The 9,225-nt window shown below is 28.5% G+C and overlaps 1 long non-coding RNA gene across 1 annotated transcript; it reads right to left on the bottom strand.

Annotated features, from left to right (window-relative positions):
* Positions 1-7,194: 7,194 nt before the first annotated feature.
* LOC108757447 (uncharacterized) lies at positions 7,195-7,959 on the bottom strand. The gene is made up of 3 exons (XR_001939905.1): positions 7,843-7,959; positions 7,345-7,474; positions 7,195-7,270 (listed from the first exon to the last, which is right to left on the bottom strand). It is a non-coding gene; the product is annotated as an uncharacterized LOC108757447 (long non-coding RNA).
* Between the last annotated feature and the right edge of the window lie 1,266 nt (positions 7,960-9,225).

Genomic DNA, 9,225 nt, shown 5'->3' with positions numbered 1-9,225 from the left:
AAATATACTATATCTATTCTCTCAGGTACACAAATAGTTAATATCACACTATATGTACAAACTCATGAGTAGTACTGTGTAAACTTTGAGATCATGCTGTAATAATTAAGAAGATAAACACTAACTTAATCAATATAAACAATCAAGAGCATACAAGCAACCACAAGTTATTTGTACCGAAAGTCATGTATTTATAACATAATGTTAACGATTAAAATTCTATAAATAATGATTATAAATATCGGTTTCGGCCGATATTTCGCCCTCTTCAGTATGTACCAAATAAAAAAATTTAAAGCATACGAATATTAAATACAATAAAATTAAATATATAACTTATAAATTAATTGTTTTTATGTAAGCAATTATTGTACATAAGAACAATTAATTTATAAGTTATATAATTATTTTATACTTTTGTGTTTTACATTTTTGAATTATTGTTAAGTTCGAAATCAATGCGTTTCTAATGACAACTGTGTAATACTGACTTCCTTAATTTAATTTTATTGTATTTAATACCCGTAATTCTTTAAATTTTTTCATTTGGAACATACTGAAGAGGACCGAACATCGGCCGAAATATTTATAATCATTATTTATAGAATTTTAATCGTTAACATTATGTTATAAATACACGACTTTCGCTACAAAAAACTTGTTTGGCTGAAAAGGACCGAATATCGACTATGAAGAAACGTCCGTGATCATTGTTTATAAAAATTTAACTAGAATAACTTGCGTTTGGCTGTATGCTCCTGATTATTAATTGTCATGCTGTAAACATTTTAATATCAATTTTCTTCTGCTTCTAAAACCATTTGAAGAAATTTCATTTCCATTAACTTTCTCTTTCGATATGGTAATCGACGTAAAGCCTCTCCTAAAGTTTTCAAGTAACCATCAATAGCATCTACGTGTGGAATTGGCTCCTTTATAAAATCTAGTAAAGCTGTTTGTATTTCTGAATCATTATGTTTTTGTTCTGTAATTAAAAATGGATATTAAAACTTTAAATTGATCACAACTTAATGGAACATACATTTAATTACATACTTTTATTAGTTTTCAAAATAGGCTTCAGTGTTTTAGACTTTTCAGATGGTATGTTTGATGATACAAACATATCATTTGAAGTGTCTGAGTAATCTGTTGTATTTTCTGTATCGAATGAAGCAGAAGATGGACTTAGTTGCATAGATTTACTGGAGACTGTATTTTCATTTGAAGATATTTTAACTTCGTTCGATAATGTACTTATTGTTCTGTAAAATAATATTTTAAGATATACTGGCTGTGTTCCAAATTTACTGCTAACAATGGAAATTCTATAATTTATGTTACGTGCACTATAGCTTTTCAGTACTGACAGTAAATTTTGGAACACAGCCTATACACATACTGTATTCTACTTTTTTAATTTGTAATATTTTAATTTTCAATTTCGTGAATCTTTTAATAATTAATTGTATACATTACTAGTTCTATAATATGTAAAATTTAATGCTTCATTGCAATATTACATACGATTGACTTTGAAGCGTGTCATCTAATGCTCTCATTAGTTCAAAAAATCTGTAAGTACTTTTAAAGTTTGTAGAAGATGCACCGGAACCACTTGGCACATATTCTTTCATTTTTTTCCTAGCTCTAATATAACAGTCACGATGATATTTCCATCGTTTTTGCAAATCTTTGATGCTTATATTACCTGTTTAACATTAAATCTTGTAATTATAAATCATAATCATATAATTTAAATATTATCTACTAGAGAATAATTTTTCTGAACATATTTAATAACTATATTTCTAAAACCTAATAAAAACAAATAATATAATATATTATAGGACCGTACATGTGATAACACAAATATACTAAATATACACGAATATACTAAAAATTTGTTTCAATGTACTATAGAGTATAGTACATTGAAACAAATTTTTAGTATATTATACAATTTTCATAAATTAATTAAATAAAATACTTAAGCTTTGTACATAAACTCTAAGAACAAAATCGTTTAGTCCACGGAACAAAACAAAAAAATATATTTTGCAGAAGCAACTAAATTTATTATTATATCAAACAAAATATTTGGTTGCTGTTAATAACCGTTTCAACCAAACAGTTTTGTCGAAATTACTAAATTTTTTTTCCTAGTGTAGCAAGTAAGAACGAATATGCTACCAACACTAGTCATACAATTGATTTTAATGATGTTGTGCAATCTGAAAACATTAACATTGGCCAATGGTGCACTTTTACCGAGGCTATTACTAAGAAAGGGTATATTATTTTTTTATCGGTAGGGTGCTTACTATAGCAAGTAAGAACGAATATGCTACCAACACTAGTCATACAATTGATTTTAATGATGTTGTGCAATCTGAAAACATTAACATTGGCCAATGGTGCGCTTTTACCGAGGCTATTACTAAGAAAGGGTATATTATTTTTATCGGTAGGGTGCTATCGTTTTCATATAAAATAGGAAAAGGTCGGAAATTAGAATATTTCGCTGAAAGTGCGCCGGTAAAGACGCCGAAAAAAATGTAAAAGAAATTATATGTTTATGCTCTCCATGGTATAAAGTAGAACAATATAATCTCGTTGCTTCCATCAGAAAACCTGTGTATCGTGATATAGAGGGATATTTGTGTTCATTGCTACAACCATTGTTTGAGAACAATATTCCAGTATACAGTCGAATATTAATTAATAAGATAAAAAAGTTTATTGATATTTGAGTATTTTGTACTCATTACAAATTATGTACTCATAAATAAATTATATCTATAAACATAATTAAATTTTATTCTATCGCAATCGTTTCCCATATACTAGAATTTCAATTTCTTCAACTCAAAATTATATACGTTTCATCGCTTTTCAGATTTTTTGGATTCCGTAGAACTTCTTTTGCAATGTATAAATAATTTCTACGAATTTTTGAGATTTTATGATCTCAGGGATTTCTCAAGATTTCTGGAAATTTCCTAGGACTTTTCGAGATTTCTTAAGATTTCAAGGATTTCCTGAGATTTCTCAAGATATTTGAAATCTCTAAGATTTCCCAAGATTTCTCGAGGTTTCTAACACCATGTACACCAGATTTCAAAAGTGGTTAACGCCTCGCCTATAATATAGAATTGTGTACATAATAATATATAGTCTCGTATACAGCTTAGAATGTATAATAGTAAAATAGAAGTTTTATTTTATTATTAACGAACTTCCGCGCCCTCTGATTATTAATCGACAATCATTTACCGATGATGATGGTGATTTCGATGGGTTGATTAGCTCTGAATCCACTTCGACGATTACTTGTTGCATATCTTCTTGAATTTTTGGAGTAGATTGAGGCTTTCCCAGCGTATCAATAATACTAACTTCGCTTCCATGCATCCGTTTATTCCTGGTATATTCTTTTTTCAAGTGTCATCCGTAATTGGAAGTAATCCAACGGTTCTTTAGTTTAAACACCTTCAATTTCATCGAACAGAAAAAACAATTCGATTACTACTTATTTGCATCGATGGGACACGCACTTGCTCAGCAGCGCTTCGCTTCTTACGAAGATGTAGGAAAATGGCTATATGACTGGTTTGGCTCAAAAGAGCAACAATTTTTTTGGTGTGGCATCCACAAATTGTCAGACAGGTGAGAAAAATGTATAGCTAGCGATGGGCAATACTTCGAATAAAATATTTTTTATCATTTTCATGCAATAAACGTGTATTTTCTATTAAAAAATTCCGGTTTCATATTTATATACCTGGTAATATAATATAAATCATTAAATAAATAATATAACTATATAAATTATTAAATAAATAATATAATTATATAAATTATTTGATAAAAAACATTTCAATAATTATTTGGCGGAAGGCGCGCTCCCAGTATATTTCTGGTATAGGAACGCCCCCGAGCCAGAGCGTCACGTGACCGCCCGGCGGCTCGGCCGTGCGGTGGTGGGGGTCGCGCGCCGGAATTGGTCCAAAATGTGCAAATCCTTGCGACCACTGATGTATACTATAGAGTAATATATTCATATTTATAGCGCCTGAAAAAAAAACGTATTGAAACAATAATAAATAGTTATGTTGATAATTTAAAAAATATTATGGAAGAACGGGATAAAGACAAACAGAAGATTAAAGCTCAACGTGAAAAAGAAAAGCAAATGCAATATGAAAAGAGAAGGCTAGATAAGCAGAAGATGCATGCAGATAAAATGGCAATACAAGAATCCATATTACAATTATTTACATCTTTAATAGATAAAGAGAAAGATACGAAAAAGTAAAACAGCATATTGATTTTTTATCTTTTTTTATTTTTATGTTATAAAATGTTATTAAAAACGTGATATATGTGTGATAATGATATTAACACAGTTTTTTTAAATTACATTGAAAGTTACTTGAAAGAATGATATACACCCTGTATATGTCTAACATAAATGTTATTTTAGTTTGAAACATATGTATAACAGAAGCGTTATTTTAATTAGATATGTATAACAAGTGTTATTTTAGTTATAACAAAATAATAATTCTTTTAATTACTCTTGAAGAAATTTAATTTTATTATGTGAGGATATGATAAATAAGAAGTACAAAAAGGAAGTAAATATAAGAATAAATTGAATTTAAGTAGTCTTTATTTAAATTCAATTTATTCTTATATTTACTTCCTTTTTGTACTTCTTATTTATCATATCATCACATAATAATACTTTGCTCATAATACTTATGTTCATTATACATACAAAATGTATTATTAAATAAAAATAAAATATTTAAGAATGTATACTTATAATCTGTGCCTTAATTCATTCAGAATTCTGTTTCTTTTCTCATTACCTAATATCGAAACATTTTCATAAAATGGTTCGATATTAGGTCTTTGTTCATTACATCTGACCATTTGACAATCTATCATATCATTTTTCAAAATGCAAATATTATGTAATACACAACAGGCTATTATAAATTCAGGAATATGTTTTATACCCAGTAATGGTAAACAATCTAAAAGTATACGAAAACGAATTTTTAATAAAGCAAATGCACGCTCTATAGCCATTCTTGTTGAAGACAAGCAATAATTATAATTTTTTTGAGAAATTGACAAGTAACCATTATCTCGAAATGGTACCATAACATGAGGATGAATTGGATAGGCTGCATCGCCAATTATATGTGAATCATCAATGAAATATTCATCAGGCATTTCAATAAAATTTGACACTGGTGAGTTCCTAAATACTCTGGCATCGTGAACCGACCCTACTTGCCCAGCATAACAGTGTGTAAGTAAACATTTTGAATCACATACAGCTTGTAAAATAATAGAATGATCGCCTTTTCTGTTGACATAGGATGCTGCATCTTCCTTAGGTGCACGTATTCGAATATGCGATCCGTCTATTGCACCAATAACTTTTGGAAAACCAGAACTTTTTTGAAAATTTTCCATGACTTCAATAGCACGTTCTCCTTTAGGTCATTGAATAATTTGAAATGCAAGACAGTGGAGAGCATATGTAACTCGTCTTACAGCTCTAAAAGCTGTAGCTTTTCCAATCCCAAACATTTCACATACAGATCTAAAATAAAATATAATTTATATTAATAGGTTATATTTAAGCGACAACGGTTGAGCTAGCTATTTTTGTGATCTCAGAACTTTAATCCTGGCTAATAATAGTAATACCTGTAGGAATCTGGCGTTGCCATATACCACAATGCTATGAAAAGTTGAGTGTTTGCAGGAATTGGTTTTCTACCACTTGCACTATTTGTTGCATTCAATCGAGGACCAATAAATGATAAAACCTCTTCGAAAGTATCTGGAAATATTCTATATAAAAAAAATAGTATATCTAATTGTAAAAAATACGTTATAATTACATTCTGCTTACTACATACAAAATAATTGTGATAAAAATACATTGCATTACATTAAAATGAATTAAACTAATAAATTTTAGATATAATCTTTACTTATCTTACCTAAAATGTTCCTTGAATTCATATTTTGTGTAACCGGGAACGATTATTTCAACATAATTTTCAAGCTTTTTTCTTACTGTAACCTCATTACATGTCTCATTAATCAGTTGCACTAAATACAGTGCTTGTAAACCTTCATCTTCGCTATCTGATGACGAAGATGATGATAAGGATGATGATGAAGATGAATCACATTCATTAATAACATTACTAATGAATAAAGGCAATAATTTTCTGGTCGCCATTTTGTACATAAAACGAAACGATGTTTAAGCATTAATGCGATTCATGCGCATCATGCATGAATCGGAAAGCACCCTAGGTAGATCGTGCGTACACTCACGCAAAAAAAAGAATTCTTAAAGAAATGCATAAATGCTTTAATCAAAGAATATTTTATTCTTAAGCCGTCCAATCAGAGCTCTGGGATATAATATCTTATACCCCAAAGCTCTGATTGGACGGCTCGTTATTCCCTGTTGCCTGTGCCTATTGTGTTTCCAACTTTAGAATAGCGCCAAGAATAAACGAACTCCGATTGAGAACAAATTATTGTTAAAATTATTCTTAAAATATTCTTGGTTGAAAATAAATTTTACTTCAATTACAGAATACAGTGGCATTTGTTCAAAACAAAGTATGCTCGTATTAGCATTATTTTTTCTTCAATGACGCCTTTGTGATCAACTTAATAAAAGAAAATTATTTTAAATTCAAATACGACAATATTCTTATATGAACTTTAGTGTTTTATTAGATTTAATCCATTAAATGCTTAACATAGACTTATCTATATCTCCGTAACCCGACCTAATATTTGTAAATTTCCTTTCGTATATATATGCATTAAAATTTTTTATAAGTTGTGTTAACCTCGGCTTTGTATATCTGTGTTAACTTTTATCACTAATGCACAATTTTAATACCTATTTACAAAAAAAATGTTACAAAAGGAATGTTTACAAGTGTCCGCGTTAAAATCTGTATCAAGATATGGGATATTGTTATAATTTTAATTATAACAATGAAATTTGTAAACCTTTCTTTAATAATGACATTTTTCGTAATTTGTAAGTATTAAAATTTGTACATTAATGATAAAATAGATAAAAGATTTCATCTATCACATCTGGTTCCTTGCCCACATATAAAATGTATGGTTGTACGGAAGCAGATCGTCCAAATTGATTGCATATTTTTGCACGTCTTTCTGTTATGAAATTTAGAACTTGGCCAGGAATCTTAAACAAGAAAGTTATTTAACTGATTTAAAATACATAAACGATTAAAAATGTTAAATATTAACAAAACTTACATTGACATTAGCAATACAAGCATCTCTGCTTTCTTTAATTGTGGGTTTAAATTTCTTTTTGCCAAGCTGCACCTGCATGCCTACTTGGAGGTAGCAGTGAAGCATTGTATAAGCAGAATATGTTTTGACTCTATAAATAAAATATAATATATATTAAACCTCTGTTTCACCAATGTAAGATTAATTTTATTCTCAATTCCATTTACCTTTTATCTTTTTATAATTTTTTGGACTAGACAAAGATAAATAGTAAGTTAAATCGAGATTAAAGTTAATTTACAATGGTGCTAACGCAAACGGGCATAATAAAAACTAATTGGACAATTAGCTTAAAGTCAATTAACTAAAGCCAATAAAAATAAAGCAATATGTTCTTTTAATATTCTAATTATGTGAATTATATCCATAAAATTTTCCTGTAATTTTTATTCAAGGCCTATGTACTGCATATGCACGCGCGTGTGTGTGTACATACACACATATAATATAAAATTGTACCTATATTGGTAGTCTCTAAGTAAAGTTGCTGCAACATTTTTCCTTCAGGATCTTTCACAGATTGAGAACTATTTTTTTAAATAGAATCAATTTTGTGAGTAAACGATTGCCAATTTTTTATCAATGCATCCTCTAATCCAGGTTGACAAGATGTTGCAAAATCTATTTCAATCTAGATAATAAAATAAAAAAACGCTCAATGTGTAACCTTTTGTTTATACAGATATTTATGGTATTGTAAATCATAGTTTACAAAGCAATTAAATATATTAACAAAAACCCTTACTAATGTATAACCATGACTGAGATGAAGAACTTTGTGCTCATCCAAATAAGCTGCAGCTTTAATATTGTCTGTACGTCGCTCTTTAGCCTGAGATCTTGAAGCTATCAATACATCTTGTCTGTACTTAAATGTTACAGCCCATTTTTCCTCTACTTTGCTCCATGGTTCATGAAAACTTTTCAGCCAATTTAAAGCTATTTCTGTGTTATTTGTGGGCTTCATTAAAACAGCTACATAAGAAACAGTAAATGTGTTAGAAAACTAATAAATAAAATAGCAGTTTACATAATTTACTTTTTACACAAATCATAAAATTTATTTTTGTACAGAGGATTATACTTTTTAAGACAAGTTTAAAAACTAACTGAAAACTCCTAGAAAGCACATATATTTTTTTTATTTGGTAAAAAGCTTCGACTTTTACTCAATTATTTATGTATATAATTATAATTAATTAAATCAGAAAATTCTAATAAATTTGATAGGAATTAAATTGTTTTAATTATTTGCAATTTACAATTGTCTATAGTTGCCTCAATAATGAGGCTAACTTCAAATCACATTGACTATTTAAAAATTTCATAAAAGGTCCAAACCATAAGCTGCAAAAATTGATTATAGGAAAGTACATAAAACATATGCAAAATAAAAAACTTTCAATATGCAAAATAAAAAACAAATAGAATACCTGTTTCTGTGACAGATTTGTTACAATCATTCTGTTTGGATGTTTTAACACTTGGAAGAAGATTTTTCTTTCTCATCCATTCTTTCAGATTTCTTGCTCTATCAAAAAGTTTTCCTCTAGCGAGAGATTGATTACTTCCTTCTTCTTTTGGAGCAATGTAATAGACATTCTGTAATATTAATAAATTATTAATAAAATGAATTAAAGATTTATATGTCAGATTAATGCGGAGTTTATACAATATATTATACTGTCTATGACTTCTATTGTAGATTCCGCATAACATGCAAATGAAACTTATTACAGTACCTCTTCATTAAATAGAGTAAAAATCTTGTCTTTCAATACAATTAACTCAGATTTTTTTGGACTGTAAACAAAAAATAAAGAATATATAAGACAGAAAATA

Source organism: Trachymyrmex cornetzi, unplaced genomic scaffold, assembly GCF_001594075.2.
Source record: "Trachymyrmex cornetzi isolate Tcor2-1 unplaced genomic scaffold, Tcor1.1 scaffold143, whole genome shotgun sequence".
In the NCBI taxonomy this organism is placed as follows: Eukaryota; Metazoa; Arthropoda; class Insecta; order Hymenoptera; family Formicidae; genus Trachymyrmex; species Trachymyrmex cornetzi.
This window is presented reverse-complemented; position numbering and strand designations above follow the sequence as displayed.